The 21224-nt window shown below is 37.8% G+C and overlaps 1 protein-coding gene across 1 annotated transcript in view; it reads right to left on the bottom strand.

Annotated features, from left to right (window-relative positions):
- LOC132784825 (protein toll) overlaps positions 1–15129 on the bottom strand; it is a 51559-nt gene extending 36430 nt beyond the window's left edge. The window contains exon 1 of the mRNA XM_060790697.1: positions 14606–15129. The gene's annotated coding sequence lies outside the window, so the exon portion shown is untranslated. The remainder of the gene's footprint in view (positions 1–14605) is intronic.
- Positions 15130–21224: the final 6095 nt, after the last annotated feature.

The raw sequence follows: 21224 nt of genomic DNA, 5'->3' as shown, positions 1-21224 counted from the left end.
ACTGCACCATTAACCTTTGGTAAGTGCACACGAAGCGACGCGTCACGACGCCACGAGTGAGAGTAAAATCGATGCGAAAAGCGAATGTTATGTAAACTGGCAATCGCAGGCAGTAATCATTGATTTGGCATCATTTAAGACGCACACACAAAGACAGAGACAGAGGCAGACTGAGTGAGTGAGACAGATACTTCAAAGTGAATAATCCAAATATTTGCTCAATCACGCAACTGTAAGTGTGGCACAACTGACTACACTAAATATCTAACTGACTCCTTGAATTAGTGTTTAGTCAACGATTCGATGCGAGTTTTGGCTTTAAATCTCAATCGATCAACATTTGGCTGCTGCTTCGGCTGTCAATTCAATTGAAAAGCCAAGGAATAAACATGCTAAAAGCTGTCTGCTCAAAAAAACTATGCATACTAATGATACTAGTTGACAATGCGCTGGCATTTCTATTTATAGTCTAGATTAATTGCATCGACGGATTGCAATTGGCAACGCTTCGACTGTTTTACGGTTGAGATAACAGATTAGTTTGATAAGCATTTGAGTAAGTTTGATAACTGTTTTTTAGACGAGCAGTAAGTCAGCTTAATTACGATTAATTGTTTATATCACACTATAAATATGATTAATCTTAACAAGCACTTTGTTGGAATATGAGAAAGTTTTATGGAAAGAATACTGAAATTAATATAAAGCTCTTTCTCTTCAAGCTTTTAGTTTGTTTTAAGAGCATATCTTTTTAGCATAAGAGCTTAAAAACGAAAGCTTTAGATTTATTTTAAACTATAAGTCAGATTAATCTAAGAGAATACTTTTTGTTAAATTTCAAAGCTTACAGACTTCATTAATTAGGTGTTGAGTATATGAACAAGATTTATTCTACTCATGTTGAAGATTGCCCAAAGCTAATTTAATGAGCTTTGAGCGTTTAAGCGTGAATGCACTTTAAAAGTACAGCTCTACATTAGCTTTAAATCAGCTTAATCGTGATGAATCATTTATTTTGATCTATAAATTAGATTAATGCTATTCAATCGATTAAATTAAATTTCAAAAGCTTTTAAAGTTCTTTAAACAGTAGTTTAAATAGCGCTTTCAATCAGTGTCATTTGTTAACGACCCCAAAGCAGAGGTTAAACTTGATGTAGTCTCGGCTACAAAAGAAGAAAAAAAACGCACCAAGCGTTGATGGCTAATGGTTGTAGTAGTTGCATGGCATGGCAACATCATTAATTTTAGTCGATTTTCAAAAAAGGGCACAGGCTCACTCGCATTGTATTACAATGAAGCTGAGCGGCTGGATTACATGGCTCAGTTTCAGTTACAGTTTGATGTAGTTCCCCCCCTCCCCATCACCCTCCACAGCCAACACGGCGCTTGTCAATTCATCAAAGCCATCAATTACTCGCACATAGTACAAGTCAAAGTCAATTTCATGTAATCAACGGCATTGCATTTGACAACTGGCTGTAGAGTAGCAAGTAGCAAGTAGTAAAATAGCAAATAGTGAATACTGAGTAGTGAATAGTGAGTATCGAATAGTAAGAGTCGGATGTGGCATCTTAATCATCGCGGCTGACGAGCGTAATCTCTGGTTCAATTTCGAAGGCAGAGAGTCGAGTTCTGCTTAGTTATGCATGCGCATAGTTCATGTCATCATGAATATGCGAAATGTGCATGTGAATGTTGTTGCTGCTGTTGTTGTTGTTGTTGCAACAGCGCCAATCAAATGTGGCACCGAATGGCAACAACAGCAGACGGACGGACAGACAGACAGACAGACGAGCATCGACTCGTCTCTTTTCTCATCTTCTCAACATCTTGTTAACTGCGACTACCCAGCGTTTGTTTTGCACCAATTGTCTATGCAATTTGGCAAAACAACAATTGTGGGAAAGGTTAGACCAAAAGTCATGAGAAACTTTAATACAAAAAACAAGCTTTCACAGAGTTTTACTGGAATGAGTTCAGTGCAGTTCAGTTCAGCTCAGTTGAGTTTAGCTAAACCTTTGCTTTCGGTTTTATGCTAGTGATCCTTTCACATTTGGCTGCTTTGCAGTTTATCAGCTGTTTGCCATCGCACACACACGCACACCTGTGTGCCATAATCAATAATTAAACCTCACCAGGGCTGCATCAAGATACGTCAGGTGTGTGTGTGTGTGTGTATGAAGACAAAAGCCCTTCGGGGGAATATGACAGTTTTCCCTCCCAGTCATGTCCTTTCTCTCTCTGTCTCTTGGCGCTATCTATTTCCCATTTTCTATTAGCTACGCTCTAAAAGTGCCATAAATATCACCTCAAATGAGTTTTTATGCGACACTGCAGCAGAGGCAGCAGGCAGCAGGCAAAAGGATAAAGCATGTGGGATATGAACACGAATGGCAGACGACAGACGTTCGTTCGTTCGTTCTATGGATCTGGATATGCAGCATATGATGAAAATATTTCATTCATGACGCTTGTAAATCTTCTTTTGATTGCACTTAATACTTGTCGCAGCAGCAAAATAAAAAATTGCACCACACACACACACACACACAGAGACACGTTGAAACTAACAAGAAGAAGAACTGGCAACGGTAGAAGGAAATCATAATAATCCGAACATGTTTGCATTCAAATTGAGAATTTCTCGTGCGAGTCTCTTCATATGTGTGTGTGCGTTGGAATGTGTCTGTGTGAGATATGGTTTTATGTGTTTATGTGTTTGTGTGTGTGCGTTTGCTATCTAGAGGGAAATCTCATTTCATTTCCATGCAGGCAGGCAGCCATACATGCCGAGCGAGTCTTTTGTAGTCATGTGAGCGCCATTCAGTTTGCCAGTTAAAAATCATGTTTCTCAGCGCGATTTGGGTTATCAGGCAAACAAATCCACACCAGACAAACACACACACATACAGAGGAAGAGAAAAGCCCTTAGATACATATCTGGGCGAATGAGAGACACCTTTTACCGCAATTTATCGTTTTTGCGGAATCTTAAATCTTCCCTTTCAAAGTTTGTGTGCTCCAGTGCATTCAATGTTTGTGTCCTTTGTACATCGGATATATCCTTGTGTACTCATCTTTGTTGTTGTTGCCTTGGCAATTCATTGAATTGCCGCCGCCTGTGCGATGCGATTTGCATGCTTGTATTGTAAGACAAGAATTATGATTTTTATTGAAAGCGAAAATGTCAACGAGGTGAGTTAAATACATGTGACTCAATGTTTGACATCCTCAATATCATCATCGTCGTCATCATCTCGTTGTTTGAATTGGTTTCAACTTTCGACAACAACAACAACAACAACAACAGGTGGCACAAGTTCTTAGCACTTATTACCAGTTACTTTTCGCCATCATCGGAAAAATATTCAAAAGCGTATTTCTTGTTAACAGTCAGTTTTTGGCAAGTATGAAAGTAAGAAAGAAAAAAATGGGAACTTTTCGCATCTACAAATTGGTCTCGCCTCTAGCCGCAAAAATGCACGACAGCCTTTTGACTTTCTTTCTCAGTCTGTGCAAAGTTCTATTACTTCTTCTTCTCTCTCTATTGCACACATTTGGTTAGCTGTAAAGTTCGTTGGGACGGGGGCAAAATGAAGCATAACATGGCCAAAAAATGTGGCTAACAACACTAATACCCCAAGAAAATCCCAGCGAACAAAAGAGGAAAGCAACTTTCACAGTCAGTTTGCAACTTCGACCTTTTGAACACATCTTTCCCTTCCCTTTCTCTTTGGCTCCCTTTCAAGTTCTTCTTCCTCCTCTTCCAGCTGCTCCTCTCTTCCCCTTTTTATTTCCACCAACGACCCTTTTTGCGACAAACAAATCCAACAAGGCAACTTTTGTGTAAAACTTTATGCATTTCACTGCTGATGAAAACGCAAAATAACAAGCAGGGAAAACGACGGCGACGAGAGAGCAACGCAAAACAAAAAGCTGAAAAAAAGTAACGCCAGCTTTTTCTTGATTTTTTAAATTTTTTAAATCTCTTGTCAGACGGTGCGAGGGAACATGTGTCCTGCCCCCTTTTCAACAGACTTTGTATATATATATGTATATATCTTTTTTTTGGTTTGATTTCTTGTTCGTACTTTTTTTGTTGTTTTTATTGTTCGCGCTTTTGTTTTTCTTGTAGCGCCGTCGGCTACAAGTTGGCAAAAGGATGCGACGACGAGAAGCGACGAGCGACGTTGAACGAGGCGTTTGTGATAACTTTTTGATGTTTTACTGTTTACAGCTGTCAAGTTGTCCCCTTGCCATGTCAAAATTATATTATGAATTTCTTTGCTCCTCGCTCCGGTTCCCTTCCCTCCCCTTCTTGCTCTACACTTCACCCCACACATCCTTGTGCTCGACTGATTTTGTGGTAGCTGCTGTTTGTTTTTTTTTCCGCGCTCATTTTGGTTCTGCTCTCGTCCATTGATTTGCATAAAAATGTTCACAAATATTTTTCTTTTTATTACGCAGAAAATAAAATAAAAACCAGCATATAAAAAATATATACACCATTCAGAGAAAGTGTAAGAAGCAGAGCTGCAGAAGCAACAAACCCAACGACAACAACGACGACAAGTGACAAGCGAAATTCAATATGTTTTTCAGTTGACTCACAAAGGGCAAATGCTGGCAAATAGATGAAAAGTCGCTGCATGCAAAACTAGCTGACTTGGATAGGGAACAACGAATAGCAGATGCTCTATGATGTGAAGGTAAAAAGAAGTCAAATGATGTGAACATAAAAATGCTAAAGAAGGAACATCAGTATCAAATTAAGCTTTGAAATACATTATGTTTTCAGTTGCCTAAATAAATTTGTATATTACACAAATTAATATAAATGAAGTTGGTTTCTAATAAACATATTTTATTTCCCTAAAATACAATCTCTTGCCACAAACCCCTTGAGACCATAGAGCTCAAAAATGCCACACCAATCGCTCACTTAAGGGCTAAACACAGCCTCCAAGTCAGCTGTAGTTTTGTGTAGCGTTTTTATGACAACAGTCGCGTATGTTTTGTATGCTCTCTCTCGGTTCTTCGATGTCAACACACACACACACAGAAAAAAAATAAAGAAAATATTGTAGCAGCATTTGCGGCGTAGGGCAGAAAACAAGTCAAGTCGAGTCGAGTCGAGTCCCTTTATGTTTTGTTTGGCAAAAACGAGGGTATAAAAAATGTATACAAAATTCAATTTGTTTGTGTAAATTTCTTGACTCGCGGCTGTTGCAAATAAAATCTACATAAAATGCCCCTAACTTTGCCCCTCATCCTTACTACCACAACGCGGCGTCGTTGTTGTCGCTTGATTTGTTTGCTCTGCTCCCGATCCCAGTTCCCGGTCCCAATTCCGGTCTCCTCCTCGACACACATTTTGTGTCTCTTCCTCGTCCTCATCCTCGTCAGGCAAAACGACCCAACACTCGACTCCACACGCCCAACTGCTTGCCTCTTTGACACTTTGACTTTAGAGTGTGTGGAGGGCGAGGGGAGGGAGGGGGACAGCGACAGGGACGAGAGGTTGCAACACCACGAGGCCATGCCTCAATATATAAATAAATAAAATGCTGTGCGGCTGCTTTGTGGTTGTGATGCCGTCGACAAATTAATTGAAAATGCTCTTGCCTTTAAATACATTTTTCAAACGCAAAGCAATTTCAATTATAGCCAGACCCCCAAATAATATTCAGCATATAATAGCTGCAAAAAATCAATGACTTCGACTTCGATTTCGATTCCGGGCTCTGCAATTGATTGAATCAAATGTGCGAGGAGCATTGTGAGCCGCAATTAAGGCGATCTATGGATAAATGAAGCAAAGCCAAAGCCAAAGCCAAAGTCGAAGACAATTTCCAACTGAGACTGAAACTCGCTCTCAGGCATTCCTGTCACGATTTTCGATTTGCTTTTGCCTTTTCATTGTGTGAGTGAGTGAGTAAGTGTGAGTGTGTGCTTATTTACAATCAATTGTACTTTAGACGAATCGAGGCCAGGAAACTTTTTTTTTCGGATTTGAAAATGCCACAGCACATCTTCGACTTCGTCTTCGTCTCAGTTTAGCGAGTAAAATCTTGAGAAACAAGCGCTTAATTTAATTTATTTTTCTCTATTTACCAATCGCCGTTGTTGTTATTGGCTTTTTCCTTCTCGCTCCTCGGCACGAAATGTTGCTCATTAATTTTGCTTTATTTCATTTCAGAGCAGAGCCTGCTTTCAATCGCAGGATATTTCTCTGCACAAGAGGAGTCAGCAATTTTTTGGCTATTTAGCTTAAAATTTTATGCAGTTCACGTTTCCACTGTTGTCTGCAATTTTCAATTGTCATCAATTGGCTTTTCTCTCTTGCTCTGTTCCTGCTTTTGCTAATAATTGATACTTTTTTCTACGAATCGAATCGAATTGAATCGATATTTGGCTTCCAAGCGCCTCAAATTTCAATCTGTATTCAGAATTTTGCTGTGATAAATACCATTCAAAGTGGATGATAATTGAAAATATTATGCTGTCCTCTCCTCTGCCAAACCTCAAACTGAGCTCCTGTGTGATTGTGGGAATAAAAAGCGTTGGTGTTGTGAATTTGAGTAAAGCTGACCCCAAAATGCATAAAGTGCCTGTTCACATGGGTCTTTTTTTTGGGGATTTGATTTGGATAATGAGAACTGTCTAACATTTGAAATGGCATTAAATTTCAAGCAGGAAGCTTCCCTTTCAATAGGATCAAAAAAGAAAGAAAAAGCTCAGGACCACTTCAAGTATTACTCACTCAAAAATCGCAATGCGGGTTCATTCGCTTACCTGCAAAAGAATGAGAAAGAGAGAAGAAAGGAGTTAGTATATGAAATGTGTATTGTTGTGATGATAATAGAGGGAAATACTAATTGCAAGGGGAAACACTCAGATACTCAGGTCCGCTGTCTGAGAGGGCATAATTGATCTATATTAAGCATGACAGCGCGGTCCTTGAGTGTCGACAGGCAAAATGGCGCTGACATGCAAACAAGTCATCAGGCTTGGCTGGCAAAAGTTTTCCTAGCTTAGGTATGGATCGCCTTCTAGTGAAATAGTTTTTCTTTTCATTTGTCTAGTCCTATTTTGCAAAGGCGTGCTTTAATGACAGTAATTGACGCTAAAACGTTGAAAGTAGCTATTAAGAAAATTGCTGAAAATTAAAAAGAAATTTCAATTCAAAATTCGAGTTCTTATTTCAGTATTTGAATCGATATCTTCAACAGTTTTCAAGATGCAATCGCAGCGTTACCAACGAGATTCTTTTTGATTTGAAATTTCCATTAACTCAAGTACTCTAACTTTTGTTTCTCTCTCTCTCTCTCTGTGTGTTTCTCGTCCTTTTTCATTATACATTTTGTTTTGCTTTTTGCCGTTGGCAGTGGCATCAAATTAACTAAACTCGAGATGAGTTGAAGCTGAAGCCAAAAGTTGTCTTTGCAAATGTTTTAAGTTGTTTGTTTTATGACATAATTTCTGTATCCTTGTTGCCAGAGTACAAATAATTTTCCATTTCAATTCGCATTCAGAGAAAACAACAGACAAACAACGCAGCATAATCGTCACTATCTTTTAATTAACTTTCTCCAGGCTTTGAAAATGTTGAAAGTTCTCATTTTTTTTACTGCTTTTGCTGCTGTTGTTCTAAGCAAAGACTTCGTCTGGGTTTGTGTTTGTGTTTATCTTGTGACTTGCTTTTAGTTTTGTGCTTTCATGCTAAACAGAATTTTCATTTTGATTTTCATTTTCATTAACATTATGGCCACGTCGCGTTCAGCCGTCTAAATAATTACGATGAGATGACAAATGTTGAAAAGTATTTGTCAAAAAAGCTCGCTGCCAGACATTGAGAAAACACATTGAGTTAAATACACAAATATGCACAAATGTTTTTCCCGCAACTGACAGTTTTTCCAGCAGTTGTTTGGTTTAAGCCGCTTAGAGAGTGCCGCTTGTGTTGTCATTCCCACGCTCTGTCCGTATGATTAACATAATCGAAAAGAAAATAAATCTCAAATGAAATATAATTTTGGTCAGGCCACTGAATGTTGTGGCATTAAATCTCCCCGCAAAAGAAATTGGTTACCCTCCTTGTGTCTCTCTCTCTCGATTCTTCTAGGTTAATTGAATCATAACAATGGCTTTTCTTTCCAGCCAGAAAACATTCACCGCGTAAACGAAGGTGCTGCCAGAAAGTCACGAATCCACGCGACCCCGTTAGCCAATTGAGTAAGCCACAAAAGTCATTTTCCAAACTGCACCTAAGCTGGGAATTCGTTAGTTCTAATGTGGAGAGGGAGATAGAAGAGAGAGAGAGAGAGAGAGAGAGAGAGAGAGACCTTTGTTAAGTTGCCACTAAGCTGCTGGTTCATTCAACTTTCAATCTCAGATTCTGATTTCGATTCTGAGTGTGTCTCTCGGACCATTATGGAGCATGAAAAGCTGTTTTTGTCAACGCGACCCGCACATATGATACAATCTACACGCCGCGTTAAATAATTTATGCAGATTGCCCTAATAATAACAGTAATTAATGCATCAAGGTATTCAATATCTATCTGGACATTATCGAAAATTGTCAGTCGCAGTCGCAGTCGCAAGGTACAACATTAAAAATCAATACACAAACCAGTTGAACGACAACTGCCCACGCGTCTCTATTCAAAAATTAAAGAAAAGACCTCCGAAAAAGAACAGACATTAAACTAAGTATAGGTCTTAGCAGAGACAGCTGGAAAGAAGATGTAGATGAGCTGAGAGAGAGAGAGCAAGAGAGTTGGGTAAAAACCCATAGACGAAAGCAGAGCCATAAAAAACAAGCAACAAAATTAAAATCAATTTTATGTTTATGACACTTTTTTTTATCGTCGTCGTCGTCGTTTTAAGTTCTTGTAGTCTATCGCAGCGGGGCAGTTTTCTGTGTGTTTTTTAAATACCTAATTCGATGTTGGTTTGTGCGCTCCCCAAACTCAAGTCTGGCACATCAATAACGCCATGTGACAGGCCTCTGTGGGTCATCGCAGGCCAATACAAATAGCTATCACTGTACTTTAATGCTGTCAAACATTCTGAGTAGCGCAATCATTTGACCCACGACTCTATTTACGTATGCATATATGTGAGTGTGTGTGTGTGGGGTTCTATTCATGAATCACTCATTGCATTAAAATTGCAGACATTGGTCAGAGAGAACTGATTGCCATATAATTTGAGCTGTCCCCACCAATTGTATTGCGATTGCTGCACACACTCCGTCATTACAAATGCAAATGTGCCATTTCGTTTTATCGCCATACGATTATACTATATACCATATATAGTATACCAAATATACTACATATATACTATTTTGTCAATACCTCTTTCGTTTTCTTTCTCTATTTTGTGGGCGTCATTTACAGTTGAATTTTTGGGTTTGTCAGCATAATTAAAGGTGAATAGTCGTCGAAATTTTTCCCATGTCCGCAGGGCGGATATCAATTATTAAATGCGAGAAGTGCCCAAGGGAAAGGTGGAAGGGGGGGAAGAATGGTGAGCAGTGTTACCCACGCATTTGACCAGTCGAGCGTTGAGAGGATGAAAGATGACTTCTGGGACTCTTATCAGCAGTTGCGCATCAACTTTGTCCACTTCACAATCATTCACCCCTCCTCATTTGCTTTGTTGCTAATCAGCGCTTCATCTACAAGTTGTGGCTTAGAGTTTCCTTAAGAGTACCTGACGGGGAGAGGGCAACAAAAACACGCATCAACACTCAGCGAGGCATGACTTTTGTTGTTGCACCTACGCACACACACACACACATCCGTTGAACTATTGTGAACTACAGCACTTCAATACCTGCACTTCAATGATATTTGAATAGACTTTAATTTGACTTTCCTTTTGGCATTTTCCGGCTTTGGCTTTATCTTCTTGGCTCTTGGTTCTTAAGTGCCTTTATCATTTCTTTGTTTGTCCTTCATTGTTATGGCTCTATATTCATTTTTAATATAGGGCTGCGCCATCTTGGTGTTCGCATTAAAATTGTTTTAAATTTAAATAATGGATACAGGTCAGAGGTCAAGTAGTCAGCAACGGACGTCTATCGTCTGTCGACTGTCGACTGTCGCCTGTCGAGCCGAGTTGGCTGTTAATGAAGTTCAAATATTTAGGGAATTAGGCAGAGTCGCAACTCCGACTCCGATTCTGGCAAAGTTGGCCAAAAACCTTTAGCATTTTATGCTAATGACAAATGCTTTTATCTTTAGCAAATACAGAAATGAAACACAAAAAAAAACGAAACGAAATTATAATGGAAAAAATTAAAAGCAAAATTGTTGGCAACCTGCTGCTGACGCTGCGCTGCTGCTGCTACTGTGAACATACCCTATCTGTTGGGGTATATGGGATTCTTAATGGAATATGTAACATTAAAAATTAACGTACAAAATTTAAATAACAAATTAAAGCCAAGCTTAGCAGCTGTATTTTTGGTTAGCGTATTTCAGCTTCGACTTGACAGTCATTAGTTAACTTTTATTTTTTTTAGGCTGCCTCATGCTGACCCTAATCATTATGCTGGGCCTGCCCGGCTAGCTAGTGAAAATCGGCAGAGGGCATGCGGCATGCGGCACGGGGCACAGGGGCACAGGGGGCAACTGGCAGCTTGGGACCGTGAAAATTACACGTTTTTTGCTTTGAGGTTATAATATTACATGCCAGGTGGGTGTCCACTTCGCAGGGGGGTGTTTGGGCGCTTAAATTTATGCATTTTTTCTTCTTTTTATACCCGCTACCCATAGGGTAGAAGGGTATTATAACTTTGTGCCGGCAGGAAATGTATGTAACAGGTAGAAGGAGGCATCTCCGACCCTATAAAGTATATATATTCTTGATCAGCGTCAACAGCCGAGACGATATAGCCATGTCCGTCTGTCCGTCTGTCCGTCTGTGTGTCTGTCCGTCTGTCCGTCTGTCCGTCTGTCCGTATGAACACCTAGATCTCAGAGACTATAAGAGATAGAGCTATAATTTTTTTTCGACAGCATTTGTTATGTTTGCACGCAGATCAAGTTTGTTTCAAATTTTTGCCACGCCCACTTCCGCCCCCGCAAATCAAAAAAATCGAATAACAAGCGTAAATTTAAAGCTAGAGCTGCGAATTTTGGTATATACTATAATTACTGTAGTAGTTATGATTCCTGAAAATTTGGTTGCGATCAGATAAAAATTGTGGAAGTTATTAAAGAAATACTTTTGTATGGGCAAAAACGCCTAATTACTAGGGGTCTGAGTTGCTTTGGCTGACAATCTGGTGTTTTGTGCCGTCTATGGTATATTTTGAATGCGGTGCTATATCGGTATCCCACATATACCATTTGGTATATTTTTAGTATTTTTGTAGTATATTTGGTATATTTTGAGAATAATACCGCAAAATATATTGCTTTTATTCAAAATGGGTAGCGGGTATCTCACAGTCGAGTACACTCGACTGTAGCTTTCTTACTTGTTTTTTTTGTTTGTTTCGTTACGTTACGTTCATGTTGCTTTAATTAAATTTCTCTTTTCATTTTTCTCGGGTTTGTGTGTATTTTCGTTGGTGTGGTCGCTAATTTCAACGTTTAGGCGCGTCTAATGTTTCTTGTGGTTCTGTTACTTTATTCAAATTAGAAAATATGTTGGAAATGTAGCGAAATGGTGGAGGTGAGGTAGCGAAGGGACAGCTAATTGGGCAGCCAGAGGTTTATTATTTATACATTCCATTCCATTCGAATGACGGTTATATGGCCACTCGTATTTTATGTCTTATTTACACAAACTCCACCTGACAACAGCTGTTTCTGCTGGCCGAGCCGTTTAATTACAAAATCGATTAAAAAGAGACTGCTAATAAAGTGAATGTGGTGGCTACGGACTGATAATCAAGGTTCTCGCTGGGATATCGCCTTGCTTCGCTGCACAAAATTTCATAACTGCAGCGCCGTAAGGGGGAAACGCTCGCAAACAAAAGACATTTTCCGAAATGCGGCTCAGGTAGAGCAGGCGATGAAATGAGATTTTCATTTGTGCAGCTGATGAAGCCATTACAGCACAATCTTCTTCTGCCTTTGTGACGGCAATAAATTCCCAATTGGGAGAATGTCGCACATGGGGGACTTTGGGGTTTTACCTTTAGACGTCATTTAATTAAAAATTGAATAAATAATTTGAATGCTAATAGAGAAGGTTCTATAATTACGAGCGTAAGAAAGTTGCGAAGCAAAGCTTTAGTCACGTCTCAAGTCGGTGACTCTCTTGACATCGCCTAAGCGGCTCTTTAGCTTGCGCTCTTCGCTGATAAACCGAAGAGTGCGAGGGAGAGGCAAGTAGACAGCTGAGCGTCGCAGAAAATATGGCGGCCACTGTGCGTTAGAGCAACAGGCGTTTGCGTTATAAGTTTGCTCAGCTGCTGAGTCATCATCAAAGCGAGCGCCAAGACGGATAAAAAAAAAAAACAAATCGCAAACTCATGCACTGTGCGAAACGCAGTGTGGCCATAACAAGTTAATCAAGCACACTGTGTGACAAATGCAATTGCAATTTAAAACTTTCCGGGGTAAACCAAAAACTCAATATCTGGAAATGCTCTAATTAGAAAATAGCCGTTATTATTTTTTCAGTGTAAATTGAGATTGCTAATTTCCAAACACAGGTGAAAAAATAAACACTTGGTCGTGGCAGTGAGGCTGCAGTTTTTTGTGTTGTTTATTGAATTTGAAAGTTATTTTTACACAAATCCAGAGAAAAAATAGGAGAAACCAAGTACTAAAGCAACAAGGAAAATAAACACAGTCATAATAACATGACAATGACAACAAATAAAATAGACCGAGTGTCATTGTTGCAAAAATAAACAAACCAAGCAAACAATGAACTGAACCGAAAAAAACGAACACATACAGCAGAGAACACAACATAGAGGGAAAATTGCCAAGCCGAATTACAAATGGTTTTTAAATGCTGCTGACCAACTTTTACTGCCCGTTGGACATTTCAACAACAGTAACAGTAATGGCCAACAATAACGGCCACTTTCAAACATGACCCTAACTACAACTAGATCGGAAAGCAAGCGAATCATCTTCGAGCCAATTCGAGTGCCGTTTTCAACGCTGTGCTTAGCAGACGGTTAAATGACTTCCGTGGCTTTAGCTTCATCTTTAATTTCCTTTAACCATGTATGTGTCTATATGACTTGAGTTCTTGCTATTGTTGTTGTCGTAGAAAGAGAAAATGTAAAAAAAAAGATTTGCAATTAACGATAACGAACGAGTCGCTATAAATACAGAATCACATCTCAAACACCATAATTAACCACGAAATGTAATATATTTTCACTAAGTTTTATTTATTTAGAACACTTGATAATATAATATGGCTTAGACTTTTTCTACATCAGCGAACAATTAAATAAAATTTAATTGATACAGCAAATGATTGAACATATATTATTTACTCTAATGAAAATTTTTCCGTTGATAAACTTTGAACTCGCTCTGCTTATCGCAGAATAAAAAGATTTTTCTTTAAGGCAATACAAAAACACCCTAAAGAAAATAATATTCTATACTCTTAAGCTCTTTTTGAATTGTTATGGCTTTCTTACATAGTATAAGAATGCATCAAATGTATTTTTATGGCTGTACTTATCAGAAACCGAGTTGAACCCTCCGCTCAAGACATGTGTTATCACTCAACAAAAAGAATTTTATTTTAAAGTCGTAATTAAATTTCTTGAAACAAAGACTAGTAAAACACGTTAATCGTCACAATTCTGGGAACACTCTGCGTTTCATATCATGTGCATTTAATAAACTTGCGCCTAATCCAGTTGCCCACGATGCCTCTAACATAGAAATTCCCACCTTTTCTCGCTTGCAAATAACAAAAAGAAAAAAAAAGCAAACCACAATGTTTCATGCAGTTAAAACCTGTTGAACGAAGCTCATTTAAAAGGCAAAACACTTTTATTGTTGCCCACTGTGCTGTTGTTGTTGGCTTTTAAACTGGTTCTTCGGAAATAAACACACACGCTTACTCACACGCACGCACAGTGTGCTGATATGAGCTGAGCTTTCGGCTGAGCTTGGCGCACACTGGAGCGGCGCTTTGAAGAGTCGCAGATCAAAAACTTTGGCACAGCGTCGCGACAAAGCGTCAAGGCCGAATGCAGTTATGTCTGTTGATATTTATTTTGTTTTCTTTTACTTTACGTTTTCCCGCGCTAGAGAGCAATTAAAGAAAGTAAAGTGTTAAACATGTTGTTTTGCAACCACTGTGTTACTGTTGTAACGGTTACAGCGCAAAAACAAATTCATGTGAAGCACAAATTAACCGCTTAATGTGCAATGATCTGTATAGGTCAAAACGGGATAGCAAGAGTGTCAGCCACCCAGCCAGTTGTACTTAGATCGAAAGAGCATCAAAAGCAAGCGCAACTTTAAGCACAGCGAATATTAATGTAAAGCAAAATCTAGGCAACTACAACAACTGCGACGCGAGAGACGGGTTCAAAGTGAAATGTGTCTGTACTGTTCGTACACATGTAATTTATAGCAGCGTAAATACTTACCGTTTTAAAAGCTCCACGTTATGTTAATTATTTGAACCGCCAAGCAACACTTTTTTTATCGTTGTTGTATTTTCGCTGTCTGTAACTGCTTAGCTTAGCCAGTCTTTTCTATTTTTTTTATATTTGGCTCACAATTGTTAAATAAACAGTGAACGAACGACGCACAGTTGGCGCTTCAGTTGTTGGTGTTGTTATTATAGTTGTATTTGCTTTGTTTCAACTTCTTTCTGGCTTGTTTGTAATTCACTTTTGGCAATATTTATGCTACACTTTCACACATTTTGCATTCAGTTGCGTTACTTGCTTTCATTTGTTGTTCAACGCATCACTTGCCAAAAATTTTGTTGTTGGCCAACTGAAAACTACCAATAATTCCAAAAGCACACACACACGCACACAAAAACACACACGTTTTCTCAGGGCTTCAACTTCAAATTCAACTCGCACTGTTTCTTTGCTTCTTTTTGTTGTGTATTTTTTGTGAAAATTTTGACAAGCGCTTTGCGTGCGCACACGACGGCTTCACTGAGGAGACTGAACTAGCGTAACCGATTGACGGACCAGACAACGCAACACAGCGCTCTCTCTCAGTCAGCGGTTCGTTCACATCTTCTACAGCATGTGAGAGAGAGAGAGAGCGCGCGTTTTGCATTGTTGCGTTTGGCTGACGAAGAGCGAGCAAAGTGTGGGTGCATTGCAAGAGAGCGCATCGAAGAGAAAAAATTGTGATTGTTTATTATTGTTACTGTTTAGTGCAAAAAAAGGTACAAAATAAGTGTACGCACTAGCTAAGCAATTGAACTGAGCGAGAAATGTGTATAAATTAAATATTTATTAACTGAAATAATTTAATAATTTAGTCACGCTTCTTGAACGCAATATTTATGCAAATGAGTTTCGCAATTTAACAAGGCTTTTGGCATTTAGAATTCAATGAAGCAGTCAAACACAAGTCACACGTAAAACCCGAATAAATAAATATTTAATATAATCTAAATTGCTAAAAAAAAATTGCAAAATCAAAACAAATCAAAATATGGCATGTGAAATTTATGCAATACTCTTATTAGTCGTTGTTTCTCTTTAGCTTACCTGTGGCAAGTGCAAAGGGCACAGAAAGAGCGCCAAGCTGAAATACTGGTTTTTATGCACACACGCAGTATAAGAGTGCACAATGCTCGCTCTTCTAAGTATGTATTTATATGTGGTGGTATAGATGAGAAACTTGTTTTGTTTTCGGCAAATGCCGGCTCTTGTTGTTGTAGTTATTATTGTTTGTTGTTATTGCTTCTGCTGCTGCTGCTGCCGCTTTGGCTGTCTAGTTAGTAGTTCTGGCCAAAAACTCCAACTCTAGTTGGCAGCCCAGCGGCGGCAGCTGATTACAGTTATTATGCCATAATTGTGAATGAGCGTCCCACTGAGAGAATTCCTCTCTAATGCACTTTACAGTTTACAGTTAACAGTTCACACAGTTGCCTCCGATTATTTGCCTTAAACGAATGCAATTTGAAAATAATTTGCATTTCACATAAGCGCCATAATATGTTTTAATTAAGTATCTCCATAATTTGAAGGCATTTTCGCCTAAGTACAGGGAATATTTGCATTAATTTTGTGATGCCTGTGAGGTTATGTAGAATAGTGTTTTCTCTTTTTAGCACGTTTGAAACTTCTTACACTGAGAGAAAGGCAGTTATAAGTTGAGAAAGATTGAAGAAAAAATTGGTATGCCTAATAATTTTTATGAATTATTGCTAAGTTTGTTATTTTAATGTTCACATTATATTTTATGGGTTTGAGGTTACGTCGAATATTGTTTTTTTTTATAGGAGTAATAAATTGAAAAATAATTGCAAATAATTAAATTTATTCATTATTTAATTTTTTATTTCTTTCGAATATAAGACATGTTTAAACGTATAAAGAGTTGAACTATAAAGTACTTTAGAAATATAAAAAAAGAAATAATTAAAAATATAGCTGCTGCATTTTTTGTAGCCTATAATTTAATTAAATATGTATTAATTGAATATTTATAATAAAATTCAACATGCTTCAAGTACTTTTAAATATAATAACTTTACATATAACATAAATCAGAAATTTAAAAAAAAAGAAAAAAAAACAATGGCTTCAATAAAATACATGTTAAACAGCTTGCATTAAGGCTTATAAATAAAATGTTTAAACAACTTTACCACTCAGCAATTGTTGTACGCACTTGATTGTGTTTTTTATTTTATTTTTTCAAGTGCTTGAAAAGTGTTTGGAAAAAAGTGCTTGCATTTTATTAATCCTCAAATATGCAATTGACTTTAAATTGTTTAAGCTTTTAAGTCAGAAAAATTGCATAAATTTTACAATTATTTAAATAGATTCCCGTCGCGGTCATTTAAAGTATGGCAACAAAATGCGCACAGTTGTAAGTAATGTTGTTGCGAGATGGATTTTGGAATTTTCCAGCAAGAAAATGAGGGACGCCGCAGGTCATTCAATAACAGAATTTTCTGGCAATTCCGCACATCATTTCGCCTAACAAGACGCACTTGGGAATGCCCCCGAAGGACAGAGAAAGAGAGTGGGAGAGAGGGAGAGAGGGATGGCCACATTTCACTTTGAATTTGTGGCGAAAATTTAATTTGATTTCATTTTCATCAAATACATATAAATAGTGCAACAAATGAATTCTGTACGTGCCACAAATGCCAAAAATGCTGTTAGCTAGGGACACGAGGGAGTCGAGAGGGGGCATTTTCGATACCTACACACACACACATGTGTGGCTGAGATTTGTGAGCATTTGTGCCATTTTGTTGCGTGGTTGGCCACGACACACGCAGCACGCAGTACGCAGCATGCGGCATGCGGCATGTGGCAGGCGGCACGAAGAACCATAAATTCCAGCCGCTCAATAAACTAATGGCAATTTGTATCTGAAAGATACAAAAGGCGACTTTGGATCGGCAGAGTGTGAGTTTGGAGTTTTGCTGCCTCGCATTCACGTACCAAATTATTTCTCGTATTCGTTATGAGTTTTCCTCTCTCCCTCTCTTTCTCTCGGTCTCTTTTTTGGGCTCTCTATCCGCTGTGTGTTTGCTTTGCGTTGCGTTGCGTTTCAATCCTTGTGACACTTTTATCACACACGTTCGCCTCATCAAAAAGTTAACGATGATAATGACAAACATTTCAAAAGCAAACACCTCCCGAACTCTCTTGGAGATCCAGCTCACATCGCATAACTGCGACCATTGTGTGCACCCTACACTCGGTTCCCTTCCCCTTCTCTCTCTCTGTCCACTGGGGAGATAAATATCTCATTTACCCTCGTTGTTGTGTTGTGGGCAAACACCTTAATTAACTTTTTTTTTCCCTGGAACATCTTTTGGCCTGGCAGCTATTTAGCTGTTTTTCCCCTCCTCTATCGACTTCATCTTGGACTCCAACTATCAACTTGTAGCTGCTTATAGCGAGACTTGACTTATTTATTAGGGTTATTTGCTCTGCAGTCCTTTGCCACACACACACACACACACACACTTGCTTGCTACCTGCTCATTTTCACCTGAGTACGTGTTAATTTTGTGTATTTATCTTATTTTCGGTTTCGACTCTTTTTTCCTTCTTTCACTCTCCAAGTCTCTGAGAGATTGGAATTGAAATTCCAATTAACAGTTGGTTAGTTTTTCGGCTGACAAACAAAGAAATGTATCTGTATCTTATGGCCATGTATCTTCTTGTGGCTGCGTCTAGCGACACGTTCACTTCAAGCTTTGACTTTTCCACTGAACTTTTTGCTACACACCACACTCAACGTGGGAAATGCAAATGCCAAGTGGCAGCTAGAGGGAGATAGATAGATTGAGACAGTGTTGCAGGAACAAACAAAGGCGTCGTCGATTTGTATCTCAAGTGTACACAAATTCAACTTGCATTTTTTTTTGTTTTCCGCTCGATCTTTGTTTGGACAACGTGCGGTGCATTTCCCTTTCCCTTTCGGCATTGTTATGATTATACCCTCTGTCAAAAAGGCATCATAGTTTAGTCACGAAGTGTGTGACGCATCGATGCGGGTTTTTTAAAGCGTCAGAGTTTTAGGCTCAGTTATTTATAAAATCAATGTTCGTGATCTACCCGAGTGTTATTCTTTTAATTGCAGTTGTGCTGCGTCACTTTTGGCTAGTTAATTTATCCGGCTGTCTGTCCGTCCGATTGTTAGAAAAAGTATTAGTTGCTTCGTTTTAAAGCTAAGCTGTCAAAACTTGGCCTAGCTCAAGCATAGTGCTAAAGGTTAAACATAAGAGCTAAAGGTTAAACGTAAGAGCGATTTAGATCGGTTCACTTTATCACAATGCTTTTATAGAAAATAGGTCTTAAGGATCGATTCCCTATATCACAAAGTTTCCAAACAAAATAACTCTGAAAGATCAGTTCACGATATCACATAGTTTTCTAAGAAAACAACTCTCAAAAATTAAAAATTATTAAAAAATGGTTAAAGTTCTTAGAACTTCGTTAATTCCTAATATGCTCTCTTCGTTCACAAAGAGAAAAAAGTCGAGATTAGTTAGAAGTAAATTGCAAATCTTGATTTAGGGTTTTCTCGATCCTATAAAAACAATCATGAGTCATCTGAAATTTTTAGGCTCAATAAAATATTAAATCAAAATCTTTCTACAAAATTCGTATTTAAAGTTTAAAAACATTTTACTTTAAGATTAATATCTTGATTCCAGAATGTTTACCTCTAGATTAAAAAGAAGATTGTAAATCGTTATTAAAACTTTGCTAAAATATTGATTTTCACTTCCTTAAAAATTGGAACCCAGATTCTGGTGTTATGGCTATTAGTTCTTGAATAAAATTATAATCTTAAATTTCAAGATTAGGCAATCTAGATTTTTTTGAAGAATTTCTATGTTGATTTAAGATTAAACCTTCTTGGTTCAATTTTGAGATCAAACAAACTTTATTTAAGATTTTATTGCTTTCTTTTCTTTTCTTTTTATGTATAAGTCAGTTTTTGAAGTTGACTCCTCGATTGTTAAATAGCATAAACAAAATAAAAAAGCGTTTATTTTTTTTCGATAGTGTATTCGAGATTTGTCTTGTTTCCCAAACTAACTCGCGTTTCTAGTTATTATGAATGTTATTATATTTTGCGCTCCGTCTTGTTCTGCAGCTCCCGCTGTTTCTCAAGTAATTTTGCTGCTGTTTGTTTTGGTTTTCGCCTTTGACATTTGATACGATTTCGCTGCCAGTTTCAGTTTCATTCCATTGTTGTTGTTTTCGTTTTCGTTGTAGTTGCTGTTGTCATTAGAGGCGTCGATAGGTGGCACGCCCATTTTAGGGAAACTCAAGTGGCCGCTGGCTACAAAGACAGGCGGACAGACAGAAAGACTGAGAGTCTTGAGAGTGAGATACATGTGCCCAGCATCTGTAGATGTATCTGTATCTGTATCTGAGTCGAAGTCTGTTTGGTTTAATCTTTGTTGGGCCGGAAGTGGCGCATCTTTGTGCCGCATCGCAGTTCGCAAATGCGCACACGTAACTTGCCTCATGCGGCATGCCGACTGCTGCATGCTGCACATGCCACAAAGGTCTTGAATTACTTGCAGAAATTATTTGGTGCCTCACAATAAGTGAGAAACTCAGTGGGATGTTGCGAATGTTGCAAACTCGTTGCCGACTGTTGAACTCAATTCAGCGGCACATGCAAATTTGCAAATTGCCCCGAAAGCATTTCACATCTCAAAATTGCAGCCATCTGTCCGACTGTCTTTCAGAGTCGAGTTGTTTGTTGCACATACGGATTGCAGATGCTGCGCTTAGCTCCTCTCACTCATTAAGCTTGTGTTGTATGCAACCAAAGTGTCGGCAATTCTACTGAATTTTTGCTCATTGATTGGTTTTTAAATAAATAATTTAATTTTAAAATTTGATGTTTTGTTTTGGGATTCCCAGAATTCTTGACTTGAGATTTGAGATAATAACAGATTCAGCGGAGACATGAACATTATTCAGTTCACCTTTTTGCAAAGCAAACAAAAAGATGATTACGTAAAGCATTAAACAAGACATAATAAAAAAAACCCAAAATAATTTGGATTTATATAGACATATCAAACGTATAATAAATAATCTCTGAATTAATTTCGGACTAAATCAAATGTTTTTTGTTGATAGTAAGACCTTCTTAATCGAGAGATCAATAAGCTAATTAATTCGCATGACAGAAATAATTTAAAGCTTCTTTTATCAACTCAACTTTCTATTGTCAGCCATTTGAATATTTTTTTTTAAGTTATGTGTTTAGCTTTAGTTATATATATATTAATTTGAAATATTATATAAATTTTATTTAGTCTTTTAAAATTCACAACAAACATTTTGCATGTTAAATACTTCTATATTTTGTTATGTAATTAAAAATATTATATTGATTTTATTACAATAATATAAAAATCACACGTTATATAGAGAAACAAAATTGTTTTTATAATTAATTTTATTTTTTCATTTAGAATTCATTATTTACTACCACATATGAAATTTCTTCAAATAATAACAATATTTCTAAGTCTTTTACATAAGAATTTTTCTTTCTGATTTATGCCTTAAA

Source organism: Drosophila nasuta, chromosome 2R (assembly GCF_023558535.2).
Source record: "Drosophila nasuta strain 15112-1781.00 chromosome 2R, ASM2355853v1, whole genome shotgun sequence".
Lineage (NCBI taxonomy): Eukaryota > Metazoa > Arthropoda > Insecta > Diptera > Drosophilidae > Drosophila > Drosophila nasuta.
This window is presented reverse-complemented; position numbering and strand designations above follow the sequence as displayed.